Source organism: Perna viridis, chromosome 9 (genome assembly GCF_037379345.1).
Source record: "Perna viridis isolate PV_CMFRI_1.1 ecotype Kerala chromosome 9, ASM3737934v1, whole genome shotgun sequence".
Taxonomy (NCBI): domain Eukaryota; kingdom Metazoa; phylum Mollusca; class Bivalvia; order Mytilida; family Mytilidae; genus Perna; species Perna viridis.
Window position 1 is genome coordinate 38,183,342 of NC_142453.1, and position 25,000 is coordinate 38,208,341.

Consider the following 25,000-nt stretch of genomic DNA (forward strand, 5'->3'; position numbering starts at 1 on the left):
AGATCACAATTTTTTCTGAAATTACATTGGCAGTATATATGAATAAGTATATTTAAAAGTCTATCACAACATTATCATCAGAGATGCGCAGAACAGGACATTCAAGTAATATTTTTGAAACAAAGAAAAGTTCTTTTTCTGTATATAATACATGTAAGCATAATTAACATGCTTTTGAAGAACAGATTTAAAATAAGAAATAATGTGCAAAACTTTCTCATCTTTCATGACTAAATTTCTTCTCTTTACAACACAAAACCTTCTAACAGATAAAGCAGTATTAACAAAATAAAAGTTAACTTTTTTATCTTTCTTGAGTAGACCGAAATAACAGAAAATTAAAGTCTAACATATTGATAAAGCTAGCTGAACTATTACACAATATATTATGTAAAAATTCTTAAAAAAAGTCATTGAATCGAGTCAAACATCTACACGAAATTATAAGATGTTCTAAGTCCTCATGCATATCGTCACAAACTGGACACAATGAATCATCAGTAATGCGACATCTCAATAACCTCTCCTTAGTAAATAAAACTCTATGAAATATTTTAAATGATAACTCAATCCAATCACTTGGTAAAAATGGAAAGTTCAAAATTGTTTGGACTTTTTGAGTATCAAAATCAGAAAACATCTCACACCAATATTTGACAGCATTTGGTTCTTTTGATAATGATTTCAACAACATAGAATAAAAAAACTTTGTTGTACTGGAAAAGAGTACTTTCTATTATTAACATTACATTCTATATTCAAAATTAGATTTCTACGAACATTTTCATTATTTTCTACTAAAATTTTACATTCATCAGGAATACATTGTTTTATACATTGTACTACCTTAATAATCTTAGCAGCAGATACCTGTGGAAACTTTTCAGAAACAATATCTTGAACAAACTCATCTCTCATGAATCCCTTTTTACATTCAAATGCTAAATCTTTCACTTTAATAATGCCTGCATCTATAAAAGTCTTGATATACAGCATATTACCATTATTAGTAATCAAAGGATTATTGAACAGAGGCAGGTCAAATACATTATTCAAATTGATATCAATTTCAATATAATCAAGTATCTTTCCCCAAGCAAACAGCATACATTTATAAAAATCAGGTAGACTCTCCAACTGTCTCTGCTTAAATTCATAGAACAAAATCTCAATACCAAGTTTCATATCTTGTACTTTGGTAAAGAAATAAGTACAAAGATGCTTCCAAAGTCTAAAAGCATACATCTTATGTAAAATTTCTGGAAAGTTCAAACCTCCATCTAGTATTCTATTAATAACAACATCATAAGCAACCAAAGATGGTTTATCATTCCACAAAAACCCGATGCACAATTTCTTTATATCTAAATAGTATTTTTCTGGTATATTAACTACCATCAGAGTATACCAAAGCTTGCTCATTAAAAGAGTATTTATCACAGTTACTCTACCATGGATTGACAATTGTCTCATTTTCCAAAGATTCAGTATTTTTGAAATAGACTGCACTTTGCAATCCCAATTTAGATTATCACATAACTTCTTATCTTTGCCAATCCATATGCCTAAAAGCTGTAAAACCCCATCACACTCTCTAATTTTCCAAGCATCTAAATCATTTTTTGATATTTTTCCAGTACCCAATGCCAAAATTTCAGATTTATCTTTATTTAATTTTGCCCCAGATGCTTGTTCGTACAATTGTAAAACATTAAAGGATTCAGTTACTGAATTTTTGTCAGACAATATCAATGTAGTGTCATCAGCATGTGAAAATATTTTTTCTTCAATATTCACAACAGGAATGTTAATACCTTGAATCCTATCATTCCTTTTGATCATTATACTTAAAGGTTCAGCAACTAATACATACAATAAAGCAGATATTGGGCAACCTTGTTTAACAGAGTTTGCCAATGGAAAATATTTGGATAGGAAACCATTGCACTTTACAGTACTAAAAATATCTGTATAAAAAACTTTTATCCAAGATATAAATCTCTCCCCAAAACCAAATTTTTGTAAAACCGAGAAAAGATATTCATGCCCAACCCTGTCAAAAGCCTTTTCCTGATCCAACTTTAACAAATAACATTCTAAATTATCCATTTCAACCAAGTCAATTATGTCTCTTACAGTAACAATAGTGTCAGGGATGTCTTTACCTATTATACAACAACTCTGAGTTGGTGAAATAATCTTTGGAAGTACAAATTTAAACCTATTTGCCATGACTCTTGCTAATATTTTATAATCTACATTTAGTAAACTGATAGGTCTAAAATTTTTCAGGTCAGTTTTGTCACCTCTATTTTTATAAATTAGGTTAATCATTCCATACCTCATAGACCTAGGTAAAACTTTATTATCTTCAACTGCATCATAAATATATTTCAAAACATCTTTCAACTCATTAAAAAAGTATAAATAAAACTCCACCGTGAGTCCATCAGGACCAGGTGTTTTTCCTTGTTTCATACCTTTTATAGAGGTTTTTATTTCTTCAATATTAATTTCCTCATCACATTTTTCAACATCACAATCATCAACATTGACGTTAATACAATCTAACATTTTATCAATGGCTTCATAATCAGTTTGTACACAAGAAAAAAGCCTTTCATAAAAACTATGAATAACATCTACAATTTCAGCAGTTTCACTGACAACATTACCATCACAATTTTTTAAACCATTTATCATATTTCTATTCTGTCTTTGTTTCTCTAAATTCAAAAAATAGGCTGTATTTTTATCATTTTCTAATGAATATTGACATTTAGATCTTATAACAGCACCATTACATCTATGTTTTTCTAAACCTTGAAGTTCCTCTTTCAACTCTAAATATTTGACATTATCTATATCATTACCACAAGCAGCCTTTATTGACAATTCTTGTAACTGATTCTGTATTCTATAATAATCTCTATATAACTCTCTCTGTTTTTCCTTACCATAGAGTTGACTTGTTTTCTTTATTCTATATTTCAAATTATCCCACCAAATTAATGGATGTGCAAAATAAAAATCTGAACCAATTTCATCAAGTAAAATATTTCTAATTTTTTCAACAAAACAATCATCATTCAATAAGGACTTGTTAAAAATCCAAACACCAGGTCCTTTTCAACTTCAGAAAAATCTAATTTCATACTAACAACAGAATGATCACTGAAAGATGTATCATTATAAAAAACATTCTTTATAAATGGTTTCAAATTACAAGAAACTAAAAAATAATCAATTCTACTTTGAGTTAAAAAACTTTGTACAACTTGTTTTCTTGAAAACATTTTAACACCTATATTTCTATCTCTCCATACATCAGATAAACCTTTTTCATTTATTAATTCAGTCAGAGATTTAAAGGATCTGTCAGCATAAAAAACAGTTTTCCCACTTTTGTCTAAAGGGGAGAGAGTGGTATTATAATCACCTGCTATTATAATAAATTCATCTCCATATATTTTACTTTTACAATCATTGAAAAAAATACACTTTTCACTGACATTATTTGGAGCATACAAATTAATTATGTCCAAAAGATTGTCAAGAACTTTACCTTGTATATGAATTAATCTTCCACATACACTTTCACAAACTTTAAAAACATTTTTTAACCTTTTACTTATCAGAATGGCAACACCTTTCCTATTACAAATGCTATTACTGGCAAAAATCTCACCATCCCATACGGTTTTATCAGTTTGAATTTCATCATACAATTTATCAGTCCAAAATGTTTCCTGTAAACAAACAATGTCATATTTTCTTTCAATACATAATGCAAAAATACAATCCCTTTTATTTTTGTCACACAAACCATTACAATTAAGGCTAATGAAGTTAAAAGTAGCCATCACAAAACAAAAGTTCAAAACTAATGACATATTCCACTCCATTGTTACTTCATTAACTTATTTTTAACATTTGACAATCTAGCTGCCTTTAAATTAGGCTTAATCTGAAATTTATTTCGTCTTTTAATACCCAAGTAGGATTTTTTCTTACCAACAAGAGTAAATTCATCACCACTCACCCCTTGACAATCACTTGTCAGTGAATGAGTGTCCATTTCAAAATCATCCAAAGTATCACATGTACTCTGGCTGACTCCTCCCTGGCTTTCAATTTCTTCATGTGAGGAGACAGCATTGTCTACAATGGACATATTATCAATATCTGAAACATTTTTCATGGACACACCAGAAACACTATCTAATTTATCCAAATTAACCATGCTTACACCTACATCATTTATAATATTGTTATGATCTATATCTGTATCTGTCTTGTCTTTTCCTTCACCACTTTCCATATCTTTAACACAATGAGCCGTGTCACAAACAGTATCACCAACCACCACCTTAGAAAGATCACTTCCATCTACTACATCATTCTCTTCATAGTGACTAGCACTGTCACTTTCATCAGTACACTGGCTAGCAACGCCATTTGGAACATCATCCAAGTTCACTTCCTCAACATCTTCTGTGATAGGGCTAGCAACACCATTACCACATTTCGCCATTGGCTTAATAACAGCCTCACCAGTTATATGTCTAGCTTCGCCATCAGTGGAAACATGATTAACATCATCACTACGATGGAGATGAACACTGCTTTTGTCATTTTCACACCTTCTAGTATTCCGTGCCCATTCATCATCTTCAAAATCATTAACACTTGTGTCATCACTCTCAATGTTATACATTCTATTACTTGAATGTCTATTATCATTATGCCTAAACGTGCCCGAGAAGGCATCAGTTTGGAATTCTGTATATGAATTTCCCATATCATTCTTTCTCAAGGTATTACACTTACAGTCCTCTTTCTTGTAGAAGCAGAAAGAACACTTATTTTTCAAACACTTTCTACTGATATGCCCTTGTTCACCACATTCAAAACATTTGAAGTCAGGACAGTCTTTATATATGTGGTCCGGACTAAAACATCCATGGCATACTTTTACTTGCTGATTATGTACTACACGGTAGTACGCAGTCTCTTTCTCATTGACGGAGAATTTCATCGAGTAAGGAATAGACTTCATCTTAGGTGGAAGTTTTGCCTTAAGGACTCTTCTTCCGTCATATATATAATTTTTTGACTTCATTTTATGTTTCTTAATTGGTGACACCACTTCAACTCCAATTTTTGAAAATCTTTGTATGATTTCAGTATCAGTGACATACATACTTAAGTTGAGTATTGAGACATATCTAAAACTGGATTCTAACTCAGTTACTTTGCATGTTTTACCACCAACTGACATATCACCAAGAATAGGTTCCATCATCTCCCTCTCTCTAAAAACCACTTCATATCCGCAGCCAGACTTTGGCACACATGCTACAATACTTCCTCTACCACACTGCGCTTCAATTTCATCAATCACTGAATCGGGTTCCACTTTCCCAAAACCTTCCACTAAACAAGATATTAAGACAGTTTTGTCCTTTGAAAATTCTTCTTCCCCATTAAAGAATTTTCTATTGGACCTTTCTGGTCCATTTCTTTCAGAGTTTGCCATTGGTTTACAGACAGATCTCAAAAAAGGAATCGAACGCACCTTTCCTCCCCCTTTTTCCTGCTACAAAAAAGCAGGAAAAAGGGATCACAAACTAATCTTTCTGCAGAAATTATTATCAAATTAGCTCAAAGGTAACAAATCAATGTTCAGAAAATGTTTATACACATAAATACGGCGAAGAATTCACCAAACAAAGAATAATTCTCGGACGTCAATGTTTACATCTTACATATGGTACATCCAAAAACCCAAGACCAAACCCATTGGATTTCGAGTCCAACGCCTTAACCACTCGGCCATCACAGCTTTCAAAACTTGTCAGTTAAAATGAACTATGAACGTCAGCCGATTGTGCTAACTGAATGGTTATTCGGTTGTTTTCTAAAACGTGCTCCAACAGCAGATACATGTAGTAAGAGTTTTGAATGAGTTACAAAAGTAAACACAATGAAGTCACTATATATCTAGCGAACCACACTTTCATTACTGAATGTGAATTTAAAACTGTTACAGCGCGTAGTTCTATTCTTCAAAGTACGACAAATTGGACCTTCCTGCAATAAAACGTCCGCGGGAAGGTAAAATAAGACATCAATATTAACTACAGACATTTAGTAAAGGCGTGTTTTGCAAGGCGATTCGGAATTTTAAAGGCAAAAACATAATGACACCTTCGCAAACTTCAACAAAAATTCATCGCTGCGAGCAGGGTTCGAACCTGCGTGGGAAGACCCCATTGGATTTCAAGTCCAACGCCTTTTTTTTTATCATTTATTAAAATTATAATACATACAATACAATAAAAACGGAATCGGACAATCCCCGAAATCCGCTATCACAGTGCTAAATATTAAATACTATAATGTGGAGCTTATCTTGTACACCTGTGAGGGATTCCATCATTGATGTAATTAATCCAATGTCTTTATTTACTTGTATAGTATTGAATGTTGGGTGCAGAAGTTATCAGTGCCGTCTATTGGTTTCATCGTATATAAAAAGTAATACGGAACCAATAGAAGATCCTGTCTATATGCGTGCACTATCCAGGGGAGATCACAACTGTGGTCTCATTAAAGTCATAATTACTTAAGTTATTCTTCTTTGTATACTCATATTGAACCATAGCAGCGAGCAATTTTAACTTGTACTGTCACCCTGATTCTAAGAAGTTTTGGGGTGTTATCATTAGTCACCTTTTTTAATATGTATATATGACTAAAACCCTAGAATTCTTTCAGGTGTTATTATTAGTCACCCTCATAAAGTTACATATGGTACCGTTACATTTTACTCGTAAATTTAATGTGTATACACGACTAACTTAAATACTCTTTAATATATTTAAGGGTGTTATCATTAGTCACCCTGGTGCAAATGTAAATAATAGATGGAAAACCTCATTTGTACTGTGTTTAAAATATTACAACACACCATTGAAAATATTTCATATGTTCTAAATAACATCGAAATTAATAGTTTTGAAGCCCACTCTTAATATGTATTAACCACGAAGGAGGTACACAACACCGCAAGCCAAACCAACAAAAGTCATTTTCACATGTTATAGCCCGAAATAAACTACAGATAGAATTTTCGATGTTTTCACAGCCTTATGTAATCATTCGTGACCACATTTGCATAAGTATCATTGCATTCATTCAATTGGTTAGAGGGAAAATAGATATAATCTACAGTCCCAAAGTAACTATTAACGTCATATTTATGTGTTCATACTATTCATGTACGTGTATGTGTAAATTGTAAAGTTATCCATTTTGTTTACTGTACACTGTTTAGATAAAAGACAACGACTACCAATCTACTAAATGCAACAAAGTATATCACCATCGGCCCGCACCAGACTTAGTCGAACCTAACGATAGGTGGCAAGCGCCTCTCTACCGAATAGTAAATAAGCAAATTCCGTGCAGGGCAATGACTAATGTACCAACCAAAATTTAAATAATTAGAACCCAAAAACTGCCAGACTGAAGTCTACCTCCCCAGTAGCTACAGAAATAAAACTACCTTATCATTCTGTATTTTCAATAGTTTGTTGTTTCGTAAAAAATATTTTTCAAAAAACCTCATTTGATTTTTCATCTTATAAAATGAATATGCGTACTCTACTTACTTCTGCATTGTGTACTTAAATAAACGTAAAGTATCCAAGTTTTTACCTTTAAAAACGAGAATATTCCTAACTTTAAAAATGCACAATCTAGCAATACTTAATAAAAAGTTCAAAAAATGAACATTTACTATTTTGGAAGACCTCAAATAGCCAAAATATATCAGTTCGTCATAATTGATCATGTTTACAATATCAGGTGGGACATTAATTAATATGTTATGTAATAAATCTTTCAGGTAATCATGTACTGATTTTAATTTCGTACAAAAAATAAACAGGTGTGCTAAATCCTCAGTACAATACCCGCACGCTTTACATGTATTGGTATCTACCTGACTAAATTTAGACAGTTTATCAAGTGTGAAAATTGCTCTATTAACCAGCCTATAATTCAAACAATGAAGATCTGGACAAAGTCCCACCTGATTGGCTACTGAGTACACTTGTCTAAAATTGATCGATGGAAATTTCTCCGCCCACTTTAACTCAGAGGTCGGTTTTTCAAAGAAAGTGGACATGAAGAGTTTGTATATTTGCTTTGTTACAGCCGTTAATAATGGAATTTCTGCATTATTTTCAAAGCAAAGCATTATTTGTGGGACGCAATTAGCATTGACCGGATTGTTATGTCGGAGCAATATTTTCCATTCGTCAGGAATACAACGCAATATCTTGTTGAAAGCGGATTCGATTGTGTATGGTTTTTCGTCCGGAAATCTACGATGAATAATTTCTACTATCGCATCAGAAGTGAAAAATCCAGGAATGAATTCATAACACACATCCTTAATTTGAATCAAACCGGCTTGCGCAAAGTCGTCAAAAAGAAGCATCTTACCGTTGTGTGTTATTTTCGGGTTACAAAATATCGGATTACTGTAGGCATGTTGAACTTCAATTTGAAATTTCAACTTGGATTTTATTCTGTAAAAAGCTGCAAACATCTCCTGATAATAAAGAGGCAACCTTTTCAGCTGAGCAGAATTCAAAAAAGTGTACACAATATTCTGCTTAAGATTCATGTGATCAATTTTGAAAATAAAATAATCTAGTGTTACTTTCCAAATGGATGTACAATCAGGATCTAAATATTTCCGGAGAAATTTTATCCGGAATGCTTGCATCTTTATAAAAATATCAGGAATATTTAACCCACCGGAAAGTTTTTCACCAACTATAGTTTGATATTTCACTAAATGCGCTTTGTTTTGCCACAGAAACTTCATGACGGCTACTCGAAGTTCATTTTTTACATATTCCGGTAGCGGACAAACTGTGAGAGTATAGTAAAACCGTGATATAATTAACGATGTCAAAACCGTGGCTCGACCGGGTAATGTTAAATCTCGTTTTAGCCAGAAAAATAAAATAGTTTTTATTTTCTTAAGCTTGTCTCTCCAGTTGAGGTCGTCACACGCATTTCGGTTTTTACCAACGTAAATGCCTAGCACTTTTGTAACATCTTCACATCTTTGTATTTCTAATTTATTTAGCTCGTTATCAGATAAAGTTCCGGACCCGAGACACATAATTTCTGATTTTTGCTTGTTGATTTTCGCACCGGACGCATCACTATAAAGTTTCAAAACATTGAAAACTTCATCTATCGAGTTTTTGTCACTTGTGAAAATATTCGTGTCATCTGCGTGTTGAAATATTCGCGCTTCTCTTTCAGATTTCGGAATTGTTACTCCTCGTATAGTTTGATTTTTTGCTATGGCTTGTCCTAGTGGTTCTGCGGCGATAACGTACAATAACGCGGAAAGCGGACATCCTTGTTTTATAGAATTTTTAAGCTTAACATACTTGGTCAAGAAGCCATTGCATTTGACACTACTGTTAACATTTTTGTAAAATATTTTAATCCACTCTATAAATTTTGGACCAAAGCCAAAATTCTGTAAAACAAGAAAAAGGTAATCATGATCAACTTTATCAAAGGCTTTCTCTTGGTCTACTTTGATCAGATATGCTTCTAAATTATCGTTTTCAATTATTTCTATCAGATCTCGAAAATAAAATAAAATAAATAAGATGGTCCAAGTTATCATCGCCGTTTGATTTTTCCGAAACAAAACAAACTAAACTACTTCGATTGTTAAAATTGTTGGCTTGTCAGAAGACATTAGATAGAAATTAAGAAATTAACGGCAATACTAATATCAAAAAGTCACAAACTGGAGGTCCTTTCACAGGTTTTCACGTCAAGATTGTATTGAACAGGTAACATTCTCGCATCTTTATAGTTCCGATAGGCAATGTTGGTGTTGTAAAAATGTGCGCTGCGAGCAGGGTTCGAACCTGCGCGGGGAGACCCCATTGGATTTCGAGTCCAACGCCTTTTTTTTTATTTTGATAAAATTTTATTCAAATAAATACATTCATAAAAGAATTATTGGGCTAGTCTCCCATTAATTCATATTATCACAGTGTTGGTTAGAATTGTAACAATTATTAACAACAGATCTCAATTAAAACTCAATATGTACTTCATCATTACTTATCCTTAATACAGGATTTTTGTTTAAATAATACTTTTCAAATAAATACATGCACTTCTTCTGTTTATAATACAAGTATGCATAACTCACATGTTTTTGCAGAACATTTTTAAAATATGGCACTATGTCTATCAAATGATCATCCTTCATAGAGATATTTCTCCTCTTTACTACACAGAATCTTCTAGCACATAAAACTGTATTTACAAAGTATAAGTTTATATTTTTATCCTTCTTGACTAGACCAAAGTAACATATATAATTGAAATCTAGAGTATTGACAAAGCTAGTAGAACTATTACACATAATGTTATGTAGGAAATCTTTAAAAAAGTCATTGAACTGAGTCAAACATCTACACACAATGATCAAGTGCTCCAAGTCTTCATGCACATCTTTGCAAACTGGACAAATAGAATCAACAGTAATTTGGCATTTCATCAGTCTCTCCTTAGTGAAGAAAACTCTATGGAAAATTTTGAATGATGACTCAATCCAATCACTTTGTAAAAATGAAAAGTTCAAAACTTTTTGTACTTTTTGAACATCAAAATCTGGAAATATTTCACACCAGTATTTTATAGAATTAGGTTCTCTTGTTAATGTCTTTAACAGTATATCATAAAATGATCTTGTTGTATTAGGTAAAGCATACTTTCTACCATTAACGCTGTAAATTATATTTAAAACAGTTGCTTTACAAGTGTTTGCATTTTCTTCAACTAAAACTACATAATCTTGTGGAATACATTGCTTAATACATTTCACTACTTTAATAATTTTATCAACGGAAACATCAGGGAACTTTTGAGATACAATATCTTGAATATAAGTGTCCTTCATAAAACCTTTCTTGCATTCATAAGCTAAGTCCTTAATCTTGACAATACCTGCTTCTATAAATGTTCTCATATATAACATACTATCACCATTCACAATCATTGAATTACAGAAGAGGGGAATATCAAAAACGTTAGTCACATTAATTTCTATTTCCATACAATGACGTATCTTCCCCCATGCATACAACATACATTTATAAACATCAGGCAAACATCCTAATTGTCTATGAGTTAAATCGCAATGCAATATTTCAACACCAAGATTCATTCCTTGTACTTTAGAAAAGAAATAAAGACATGTAACTTTCCAAACAGCATTATAATCCATATCTAATAGCCTACTTAAAAACTTTAGTCTAAATGCATACATTTTATGAAAAATGTCAGGAAAATTTAAACCACCATCTAACACCTTATTAGTTATTACATCATATGCAACTAGAGATGGTTTATCATTCCACAAAAAATCAATACATATCTTCTTAATTTCTAAATAATGTTTTTCTGGTATATTAACAACCATAAGAGTATACCAAAGTTTACTCATCAATAAAGTATTTATTACAGTTAATCTACCATGTATTGATAAGTGTCTCATTTTCCAAAAATTCAATAGCTTCAAAATAGATTGTACTTTGCAATCCCAATTCAAACTATCACAAAGAGATTTATCCTTACCAATCCATATGCCTAAAAGCTGTAAAACCCCATCACACTCTCTAATACTCCAAGCATCTAATTCATGTTTTGAAATAGTTCCAGTTCCCAATGCCAAAATTTCCGATTTATCCTTATTTAATTTTGCCCCAGATGCTTGTTCATACAAATGTAAAACTCTAAAGGCTTCATCTACTGAATTTTTGTCAGACAAAATTAAAGTAGTGTCATCAGCATGTGAAAAAATCTTTTCTTCAACGTTTGTATTAGGAATATTCAAACCTCTAATACTACTATTCTTTTTAATCATTGTACTCAATGGTTCAGCTACTAATACATATAATAAAGCTGATATAGGACAACCTTGCTTTACAGAGTTCTTTAATTGAAAGTATTTGGACAGGAACCCATTACACTTGACAGTGCTGAAAATGTCAGTATAAAATATTTTTATCCAAGAAATAAATTTCTCCCCAAATCCAAATTTCTGCAAGACAGAAAATAAATATTCATGTCCAACCCTGTCAAATGCTTTTTCCTGATCAAGTTTCAACAAGTAACATTCTAAATCATCCATTTCAACCAAATCAATAATATCTCTAACACTTGCAGTAGTGTCAGAAATGTCTTTACCTATAATACAGCAACTTTGAGTAGGTGATATAATTTTTGGTAATACAAACTTAAACCTGTTAGCCATTACTCTTGCTAGTATTTTATAATCCACATTTAATAAAGTTATAGGTCTGAAATTTTTAAGTTCAGATTTGTCACCTCTATTCTTATATATCAAATTAATCATGCCATATCTCATAGACCTAGATAAAACTTTATTTTCTTCAATACTATCATAAATATATTTCAATACAGGTTTCAATTCATTTAAAAAATAAAGATAGAATTCAACAGTCAATCCATCAGAGCCAGGCGTTTTGCCTTTTTTCATTCCTTTCAATGATTGTTCAATCTCATCAATACATATATCATCATCACATTTAGTAATATCAATATCATCAACTTTAACATCAACACAATCTAACATGTCATTGATTGCATCATTGTCAGTATTTACACATGAAAACAATTTTTTATAAAAATTATGCACAACATCTAATAATTCCACAGTACTACTAACAGCATTACCATCACAATTTCTCAAAGTACTTATCAAATTCTTATTTTGTTTATATTTTTCCAGACTTGAGAAATAAGCAGTATTCTTGTCACTTTCTAAGGCATGTTGACATTTAGACCTTAATATAGCACCATTACATCTATGTTTTTCTATAGCTTCAAGTTCATCTTTTAATTCTAAATATTTTACATAATCAATTTCTATACCACATGCAGACTTCACTGACAATTCTTGTAACTTATTTTGCAATTTAAAATATTCTTTGCTTCTCTCTTTCTGATTTTCTTTGCCATAGATTTGACTTATTCTCTTAATACTAAATTTCAAATTATCCCACCAAATGAGAGGGTTTGAATAATAAAAATCTGAACATATTTCATCTTCTAATAACTTTCTGATTCTTGTTACATATTCTTCATTATCTAATAAGGAATAGTTAAAAATCCAGATACCTGGTCCTCTTTCAACCTCTGTAAAATCTAATTTCATGCTAACAATACAGTGATCACTAAAACAAGTATCTCTATAAAAAATATTTTTAATACAGGGCTTAACATTACTAGAAACTAAAAAATAGTCAATTCTACTTTGTGTCAAAAAACCTTGTACAACTTGTTTTCGTGAAAACATTTTGACACCTGCATTTCTGTCTCTCCAGACATCAAACAAACAATTATCGTGCATCATAGTATTAAGATATTTCACAGACCTATCTGCATAAAAAGCAGTTTTCCCACTTTTATCTAAAGGAGACAGTGCAGTATTAAAATCGCCTGCTACTATAACATATCCGTCTCCTTTAATTTTACTTTTACAATCTTCAAAAAATTCACATTTTTCACTTACACTATTAGGAACATACAAATTAAAAATATCTACAATTTTATCATTGATTTTACCTTGAATATGAATAAATCTACCAGGTACACATTCACAAACTTTAAATACATTTTTAAGGTTTTTACTGACAAGAATTGCAACACCCTGTCTATTACAGTTACTATTACTTGCAAAAATATCACCATTCCATAATGTCTTATCATTCTTTATATCTTCAAAAATAATATTATTCCAAAATGTTTCCTGTAAGCATACAATATCATACTTTCTTTCATTACATAATGAAAAAATACAATCCTTTTTACTTTGGTTACATAGACCATTACAATTAAAACTTATGAAGTTATAAGTAGCCATCACAAAAATAATTCTAATAATATACAACATTAAACACTCCATTATTAACTATTCAAATGTTTTTGTAAATTTGACAACCTTGCTGCTTTAATATTAGGCTTGACATTAAGCATACTTCTCCTTTTAATACCCAAGTAATTTCTCTTCTTCCCTACAACAGTGAAAATATCTCCACTTTCCTCTTGGTCTTCACTGACCACGGGAAAAGTGTCCATAGTAATCTCATCCAGAGAATCACATGAACTTCTGACTTCCCCCTGGCTACTGTCATTTTGTTCAAGGGGGGAGACAGCACTCTCAACACTAAAACCATCAGACATTTTATCAATTCTATTTTCACCAGACAATTCAACATTTGATTTAGTAAGCAAAACTGGTTCAATATTACAATTATTCAAACAAATATTGTTTAATTCTTTATCTGTACCTTTCTTGACTTTATCATCTCTGACACATTCCGCACTGTCATCACCAACACCATCATCCATCTCAAAACACTCCTCCTCATCAATGTAAATAAGATCTCCATTCCAATCACCGTCACCCTCATCATCAGTGCAAAGGCTAGCACCACCTTTAGCACTTTCACCAAAACCCACTTCATCTACATCCTCAGTGTAATGACTAGTATCGCCATTTACACTCACGATTCCATCTTCCATACTATCTCCTACATCTGTACCTTCACGAGAATCAACATTCTCCTGCACACTTGTACAAACCTCCTTCTCCTTACAATTTTTATCCATATATCCAACTTTCACATCCGTGGTTTTCATAGCCTCCTCATCTGCTTCTTTTATCAACTCCCGACATGACATTTCCTGCAAATTCTCAGAAGAAAATTGTGGAAAATGATTCACAATTTGCAATTCTTCTCTGGCTTTGCAATTACAATAGTCTTTCTTTCGAAAACAAAACGCACACTTGTTTTTTAAACATTTTCTACTAATGTGCCCCTGCTGACCACATTCAAAACATTTAAATTCTGGACAGTCTTTGTATATATGTTCTGAGCTAAAGCACCCAGAGCACACCTTGACTTGTTGGTTATGAATAACCCGGTAGTAAGCCGTCTCCTTTTCATTAACTGAAAACTTCATTGAATACGGTATTGAAGCCATGTTCGGCGGAAGTTTAACTTTGAAAATACGAGTTCCGTCAAAGACATTATTCTTTGACTTCATCCTATGCTTCTTTATCGGAGAAACAATCTCCACTCCAATCTTGGAAAATCTATCAATAATTTCTCGATCTGAGACATACATACTTAAATTTAGAATTGAAACGTACTTAAAACTTGCCTCTAATTCATTAACAGCGCACTTTTTACCATTTAAAGATAGTTCACCAATAACGGATTCCATCATTTTTCTCTCTCTTAGTACCACCTCATAACCAACTCCATTTTTCGGTACGCATGCAACGACATTTCCAACACCACATTTCGTCTCAATTTCATCAATAATCATTTCAGCCTCCACGGCACCAAAACCATCTACGGGGCACCCAACTAAAACGGTTTTCTCCTTTGAGAACTGTTCATTTGAAAAATTCATGTTTTTTCGGGAACTTTCTCCCCCACTATTATTAAAGTTTGCCATCAGTCTTTAGTCAAACCACTGAATACAAATCGAACACACCTTCCCTCCCCCTTTTCCTGTAACGAAAACACAGGAAAAGGGGCTATTCAACAAATATTATGCGATAATATATGTCACATTCAATCAAATAATACACATTAAACTTCAGGAAATGTTTACAGTTACAAATATGGCGAAAAACTCACCAAAATCAGAATAATTTCCGGACAACACTTTGTTTACATGTTAAACATGGTACATCCAAAAACCAGCTCCATTTCGAGTCCAACGCCTTAACCACTCGGCCATCACAGCTTACAAAACTTGTCAGTTAAAATGAACTATGAACGTCAGCCGATTGTGCTAACTGAATGGTTATTCGGTTGTTTTCTAAAACGTGCTCCAACAGCAGATACAAAAGTAAACACAATGAAGTCACTATATATCTAGCGAACCACACTTTCATTACTGAATGTGAATTTAAAACTGTTACAGCGCGTAGTTCTATTCTTCAAAGTACGACAAATTGGACCTTCCTGCAATAAAACGTCCGCGGGAAGGTAAAATAAGACATCAATATTAACTACAGACATTTAGTAAAGGCGTGTTTTGCAAGGCGATTCGGAATTTTAAAGGCAAAAACATAATGACACCTTCGCAAACTTCAACAAAAATTTATCGCTGCGAGCAGGGTTCGAACCTGCGCGGGGAGACCCCATTGGATTTCAAGTCCAACGCCTTTTTTTTTTTATCTTTATTAAATGTAATCATCAATTGTATATCACAGATATGTTCATCATATTAACATCAAATCACAATTGTCCATATTACAATCTGGATCTGAAAACAATCATGTTCACAATTGTCTATATTATCGAAATATCGTAGCACTTCATTCGAAAGAATTTAATTATATATCGCACACACGTCGTATTTTCTCGACAATAATATCTACCATTCATTTTTTTTTTAATTTTCAAAATTTTACATAAAATTTAAAAACGAAATATAACATGTATGTACTTTACGATGTTAAGATTGTTTCTCTTTATACAATATATCAGTTATCACTATAGTCCAGTAGTTGAAAACTGGGCTGGAAATCCAAGCCCTCATTATTAACTTTGGTATTAATTTATAACTAAATATATTAAATAAATACAAAAACAACACTCAACCGAAAGCACTCACTCGTATACTAAAAGTTTATTGGCTCTTTAAGAAATTTTCCATCTTTTCAATCCCTTCCTCCACTGATTCGTTGTAAAACGTAGTATTCCGCACATCATCAAAGTCTTCCTCTATATTCTTCTTTAAATATTTCCAATGATGGACAGAGCGATCGATTATGATTGTTTCTTTTTTCCACATACAGTAGTAAAGAATACTCATTGTTCCCGGCAAAAATGCTAATAATACACTACCACTTCCACTACAAAATTTGATGACTATTTTATCTAATTTTAACGCCTGTGTATTGTCTAGTTTGTTATGTGTATTCACTCGCGAGTTATTCAGTTCTTTTCGAGATGGTTCAACGGGTTTATCAATTGTCACCTTTTTACACGCGCTTTCAATTATTGATTGTCCATCGCAACGTTTCATGCTTGACTGCTTTTTATTGTTCATTTGTCTAACAGGTGATTTAACTACTTGGGGTGGGGATCTACACGGGGTATTCTTTAGCTTTTCCGCAACTGATACATCCATTTCCAAGTTCGAATTGGAATCATCATCGGAGGAATCAGTCTCACTTGTCGAATTCTCTACATTTACATTTTCAGCAACGTTGTTCTTTGTCGCAATAAAGTCATCGTATCGTCTCTTATCACGCCTCCGCGTGGCACTAGATTTGTTTCGCTTTGCCTCGTTGTTTCTCCAAATTAAGCTTATTCTCATTTTGCCATTCTGCTCAATGGACGTCCAAGAAAAATCACTATATTGGTCATTTGCAACGTTCAACAAAGCTAGCAAAGTGTTTGGGAGATTATCCATTTCTAATTAACGAAGAAAGTGTATCTCCCATACAGACCCTCAACGGGAATTTAGAGTACAACAAAATTAGTCTAAAAACGCAAATAACACATCAAATTGTCAATCTGACTTACATTCTGTGAAATAAAGTCCTATTGTTACAAAGTTCGGCTGGAAATTCCAATCCAAAAACACAATAACGAGTTATATCCACAATTTATATCAGAAAAGACAAAAAGGCGTCCGACATGATTGGCGTACTCGACTGGTTCCCCTCCGATTGTGCTAACTGAATGGTTATTCGGTTGTTTTCTAAAACGTGCTCCAACAGCAAATACATGTAGTAAGAGTTTTGAATGAGTTACAAAAGTAAACACAATGAAGTCACTATATATCTAGCGAACCACACTTTCATTACTGAATGTGAATTTAAAACTGTTACAGCGCGTAGTTCTATTCTTCAAAGTACGACAAATTGGACCTTCCTGCAATAAAACGTCCGCGGGAAGGTAAAATAAGACATCAATATTAACTACAGACATTTAGTAAAGGCGTGTTTTGCAAGGCGATTCGGAATTTTAAAGGCAAAAACATAATGACGCCTTCGCAAACTTCAACAAAAATTTATCGCTGCGAGCAGGGTTCGAACCTGCGCGGGGAGACCCCATTGGATTTCAAGTCCAACGCCTTAACCACTCGGCCATCACAGCTTGCAGAAAGTCCCACCAAATTTATATAATATTTCTAAGCACTCATTGAGTGAAAAAGATGAAAAAGTCAAATTGCAATCTACAAAACATCTTATCGTAAATAAGATGGTCCAATTTATCATCGCCGTTTGATTTTTCCGAAACAAAACAAACTAAACTACTTCGATTGTTAAAATTGTTGGCTTCTCAGAAGACATTGGATAGAAATTAAGAAATTAACGGCAATACTAATATCAAAAAGTCACAAACTGGAGGTCCTTTCACAGGTTTTCACGTCAAGATTGTATTGAACAGGTAATATTCTCGCATCTTTATAGTTCCGATAGGCAATATTGGTGTTGTAAAAATGTGCGCTGCGAGCAGGGTTCGAACCTGCGCGGGGAGATCCCATTGGATTTCGAGTCCAACGCCTTTTTTTTTTTTTTTTTATCTTTATTGAATAAAACAATACTATATAACAATGCAAATCACAATGTCTATAAAATCATAATATTATACAATTGAAGACTATACAATTTATCACAGTTTGAATAACAACACATCTTCTTCTAACATCACAATGGGATTGTCTCTCAAGAACTTTTTATGAAAGACTGAAAGTCTGTTTGTAGATTTACAATACATATAAAAATAACCAATGTAATGTCTCAGTGTGTATTTGAAATATGCAATTAGGTTAATACTTCGTGTACCATTTTTGAACATTTGTCTTTGTTTCATTATACACAGTCTTCCAATAGACAGCAAAAAATTAACAAAGTGAACATTTACACCCTTTACACTGGATGATACACCCAACAAAAATAACGTCATATAAGTATGTTCCTGTATTAAGTTCACCTCTGATTGTACAAATAGTGTCTCTAAAATATCAAATACGAAATCATGAAAGTTAACAAGTATGTCACATGTTAGAAAAATATGAAATAAAGTTTCCTCTTCACAGTCACAGTTTTGACACACATTGCTGTCTATTATTCCTATTTTACATAGTTTAACATTAGTAAAAATCTTATTGTGACATAACTTGAAATCTAGATCAATACATTCAGATGGTTTCCAGAAACTATGTATCTGTTTCCAAACAAAACAGAAATCACTTTCATGAATATCACATTGTTCACACCAAAATCCATAACATTTAGGTTTAATAAAACACTTTTGTAACAGTAACGTATAAAATCTTTTTGTTTTACACAACGACATGTCACATACTTTATTGTCAAACTGAACATAGAATTGAGACAATTCATCATTTTTCACATTACATTTTGTCAAAACAACTTCTTTCCACTCGACAGGAATGTGATTCAATAATAACATATACAATTTTCTGACAATGTTAAAAGTAACATCTATTTCTTTTTCTCTCATCATATCAAAAATTGCATGAACTGGCAAAAATCCAGGTATAGCTTCATATGAAATATCTTTAATTTGAACAATACCAGCTTTTATGAAATATTCCCATTCTTTACCAGACACAAACTTAGAACTATTATAAAACAGTGGTTGATTATAAACATCAGAGTCTCCTATATTAAAAGTTATATCTTTTCTAATACACTGCCATGCTTCCAACATTTCTCTGTACACATGCGGTAAACATAATAAATCCTTTTTGTTTAAAAACAAAAATAGAACTGACCTCGAAAGATTCATACAATGCATTCTTCTCAAAAAATAGCTAAAGGTACTTTTCCAAATACAATTGCATTCAGGATTTAAAAATCTCCCTAAAAATTTTAATCTAAATGATAACATTTTTAAATATATATCTTGAAAATTCAAGCCACCATCTTGTTTCATACCAGTAATAGTAGCATATTGTACTAAATGAGATTTAGAATTCCACAAAAAATCAATACATATTTGTTTCAAATCTGTCAACACATTTTCAGGTATTGGAGAAACAGCTAATAAATACCAAATTCTAGATACCAATAAAGAAGAAATTACAACATTTCTTCCAGATAAAGTCAAACGTCTTTGTTTCCACATATTAACAATACATCTTATTTTTCTTATCTTATCCTTCCAATTCATATCATTACATACATCAATATCTACACCAACATAAACACCAAGAACTTGAATACATTTTTCACAAACTCTTAATCCAAGTACAGTCTTATCATCATCAGTCAAATTTCCTTTTCCAATATATAAAATTTCAGACTTACTTCTGTTAATCTTAGAACCTGATGCCCTACTATATAAATCAAATACATCAAAGGTATATTTAATAGATTTTTTATCACTCAAACATAATGTAGTATCATCTGCATGTTGAAACAAAACTGCAGTTTCATTACTATAAGGTATACGTATACCATTAATATTACAATCTTTCTTTATTGTCATTGACAGTGGTTCTGCCGATAAAACATACAATAAAGCACTAATAGGGCATCCTTGCCTAATACCATTTCTAACTTTAAAATATTTTGTTAAAAAACCATTACACTTGACAGTACTTTGAATATCAGTATAAAAAATCCTAATCCAATTAATAAATTTACATCCAAAACCAAAACCTTCTAATACTCTAATGAGATAATCATGACTCACTCTGTCAAAAGCTTTCTCTTGATCAAATTTTAAAATATACCCTTCTACATCATCATCATCAACCATATTTATTACATCACGTACACTTGCTATTGTATCTGCAATATCTCTACCAGGTATACAACATGACTGGCTGTTTGAAATTATTTGACAAAGTACTGATTTAAATCTATTTGACATGACACGTGCTAATATCTTATAATCAACTTGTAACAATGAAATCGGTCTATAATTCTTTAAATCCCTTTTATCACCTTTTTTCTTATAAATAAGAGACAGTACACCATTTCTCATAGACCTTGATAAAGTGTTACTCTTTTCAACTGCCTTAAACACCTTCAGTAAAATATCCTTTAAAATACGATAAAATGTACATTAAAACTCCACCGTCAGTCCATCAGATCCTGGACTCTTATTTTTAGACATTTTATGTAATGCAACAAAAATTTCTTCTTCAGTAATATCACTATCACATACTCCTTGATCAAAATCATCAACTTTTACATCTATATTTTGCAACAAAACATCCATTGATTTTTTGTCTGTTTCCACACATGAATATAACTTACTATAAAACCTATATTGTAAGTCTAACAAACCATCAGTATCAGAAACAGTAGTATTATCATCAAAATCAATTAATTCTTTAATACAATTACTCTCTTGCTTGTACTTTTCTAAATTCAAAAAATACTTTGTACATTTATCGTTTTCTGTGGCCCAAAAAGCTTTTGATCTCAAAATAGCACCTTTACATTTCTCTTCTTCTAATACACTTAATTCTAACTTTAAGTTTTCATATCTTTCTCCATCTACATTTTCTCCTTCTGCAATTCTCATACATAACTTTTGTATCTTATTTTGTATACAATAATACTCAGTATTTTTCTCTTTTGCAATTCTCTTACTAAAAACTTGAGAGAATTTCTTAATTCTATATTTTAAATTATCCCACCAAATCAATACATCATCATCAAAAAGAGAACATTTCTTACTGTCATCAATAATATTAAACATATTTGTTACATAATCGTCATTATCCAACAATGTATTGTTAAAAATCCATACACCTGGACCTCTTTCTACTTCATCAAACACAACTCTCATTTCCACAAAAGAATGATCGCTTAAAGAAGTATCTTTATACTTTACATATTGTACAAAATTTGACAAATTTCTAGTAATGAGAAAATAATCCAATCTTGATTGTTGTAAATAAAAATCACTAACTCGTTTCCATGAAAAAGTTTTATCACCAGGGTTTCTAGTTCTCCACACATCATATAAATTGTTATCTGACATCAAACTACAAAGTAAATTATAACTCATATCATTTCTGTGTACAGTTTTATCAGATCTATCCAGATTTGACAAAGTTGTATTCCAATCACCCGATAAAATAATATTATCATAGGAACTAATATATTGATTAAGAAATGTAAAAAAACTCACATCTTTCTCTAAAAGAGTTATATGCATAAATATTCAATATGTTATAAATACAACCTTCATGTTCGAATTGGACATGTAAAAATCTACCTTCATCATCCTTTGAAATCAATTTTACATTTTGTTTAAACCTTTTATGCACAAGAATAGCAACACCTTGTCTTTTAGTACTACTATTAGAATATAAAACATGACCGTCGTACATTCTATCAATATTCAAAATAAAATCATCATCCCAGAAGGTTTCTTGTAGTAACAAGAAATCAATCCTACTATTATCAATAATTGATACATATTTCTTAAATTTATTAACGTCTCTCAACCCATTACAATTGTTGCTTACAAACAGCACCATTGTAAAAATAAAAATATTGAAACATACATTAAACATCTCCATTGTTAATATTCTTTTGGCTGGATTTGTCTTTCTTAATATTATTTACATTCGGATAAAATTTCATCTTGTTCCTTCTTTTTTTACCTTCTACTGTACAAAATTCAGAAGCACTTACATCTGAGCTCCCAGAACAAGACAAACCAACCTCTGTTTCTAATGTGACATCGACTCCAGTGTTTTCACCACTGGAGATGGTGTCAGTGTCCATACCTTCACTAACAATATTATCTTCTTCAGCATTTTCTTTTACAATATGCTTATGTACAAAAACAGTTTCATCATCAGAGTCACCTGTTCTTGAAATATCATCTCTTTGTCTTTTCTGTCCTTTAGCGATTCCTTCAGTTGATTCATCTCCAGTAAGACCTTCACTACATTGTCTGTCAATGTTATCATCACATGTGGTCCCGAAGACCACATTAGAATCCTCTTTGGCCCCGAAGACTATATTATCATCACCAACGCTCAGATCAAGCTTTTCACCATCCGTCATGGTCCTAAGGACCATTTCATTTCTCTCCTCTGTAGTCCCGAAGACCACACTAACCCTGTTTTTATTGGCCCCGAAGGCCAAATCATCACTATTTTTATTGGCCCCGAAGACCAAATCATCATTCTTTTCTGTGGCGCCGAAGACCACATCATCAACTTCTACATTGGTCGCGCAGACCACACCCTTTGTTGATTTTTTCTCGCCGACCATATCTTCCTCTTCAGTAACTCGATCTGTAAAATCCCCATTTTCTTTCTCACTTTCCACTGAAACATCTGCAATTTCAACTTCGTAATTTGTTTGATCATCCTCAACTCCATTCTCATTTAGTGTTGTTTCCTTTTTTTTATCCTTAATTACATGATCACTATCTTCCTTTCTGCAAATACACCTCTCAGTTACCAATCTACATTCTTTGCACTTACATTTGCAATCTTCCTTCATCTTGTCACAAGTGAAACAAGGACAAATGCATGTTTCCTTGTTGCAGTATTGACATTTCTTTTCTTTGCAAAAACAATGCCTAAGTCTTTTCTTGCAATATTCACACGGAGGTATCTTACACTCATGCTCTTTATGACCATGCTTATCACAGTTGAAACAGACTAGTTGTGGACATTGTCTGTACTTATGACCAGGAGATCCACAATAGTTACATAACTGCCTCTGATGGTCGTGTTTAACTCGAAAACTCCTTGTTCCTAATCCTGTGTCAAATTTCATTGACCATGGAAGGGAAGTCATCCCATGAGGAAACTGAACTCGGACATACCTTGTCCCATCTGCAACTTCAGTTCCAGGATGAACATGTCTAAAAACTTGAGATAATGGTTTACAATTCTTTTCTATCAGTACATTAAGAATTGATTCATCACTAACATGAGCAGGCAAGTGAATAAATGAAACCACTACTGAGTTTTGAAAAACAAATAAACATTCATGAAATTTACTATCAATATTAACTCCCTTTGTTAATTTATCTGCATTTTCTTCACTGTCCATAGTTACACAATACGAATTTTCAATTTCATCCTGGACAACTGCTAAAACCGTATTTTCACCACAAACCTCCTCAGCAGCCTTAATGATTTTTGCTGGAGTTCCAGGTGCTTTCGGAATATTCATAATCTTAACCGCACATTCCTTCTTATATATCTTCTTTCTATTTGTGTACTTTCTTGGCCTATCTCCTTCCTTGCTACCATATACAAATGGCTTTGCATTTGAAAAGCGAGTTCCAGAACTTCCTGGTGCTCTGTTCTCCATATTCCAATTTGGTTTTAGGTTGAATCAGTAAAAGCGAATCAAACGCACCTTTCTCCCCCCTATTTCCTGCACATAAATGGCAGGAAAAGGGGAAATATACGACAAAATTCGACAAGTGTCCTATCACTTTACATTAATGAAACAATATTAAGCATACAGAAATGTATCTGAACACATAGATATAGCTGAACTCACCAAAAAGACACATTCAACCGGAGCGGCAAAATGTAAACATCATCATTGGATTTCGAGTCCAACGCCTTAACCACTCGGCCATCACAGCTTTCAAAACTTGTCAGTTAAAATGAACTATGAACGTCAGCCGATTGTGCTAACCGAATGGTTATTCGGTTGTTTTCTAAAACGTGCTCCAACAGCAGATACAAAAGTAAACACAATGAAGTCACTATATATCTAGCGAACCACACTTTCATTACTGAATGTGAATTTAAAACTGTTACAGCGCGTAGTTCTATTCTTCAAAGTACGACAAATTGGACCTTTCTGCAATAAAACGTCCGCGGGAAGGTAAAATAAGACATCAATATT

At 32.3% G+C, this 25,000-nt stretch overlaps 1 non-coding gene across 1 annotated transcript; it reads right to left on the minus strand.

Annotated features, from left to right (window-relative positions):
- Window positions 1-18,193: 18,193 nt before the first annotated feature.
- On the minus strand, window positions 18,194-18,275 carry Trnas-uga (transfer RNA serine (anticodon UGA)). The gene has a single exon. It is a non-coding gene; the product is annotated as a tRNA-Ser (tRNA).
- Between the last annotated feature and the right edge of the window lie 6,725 nt (window positions 18,276-25,000).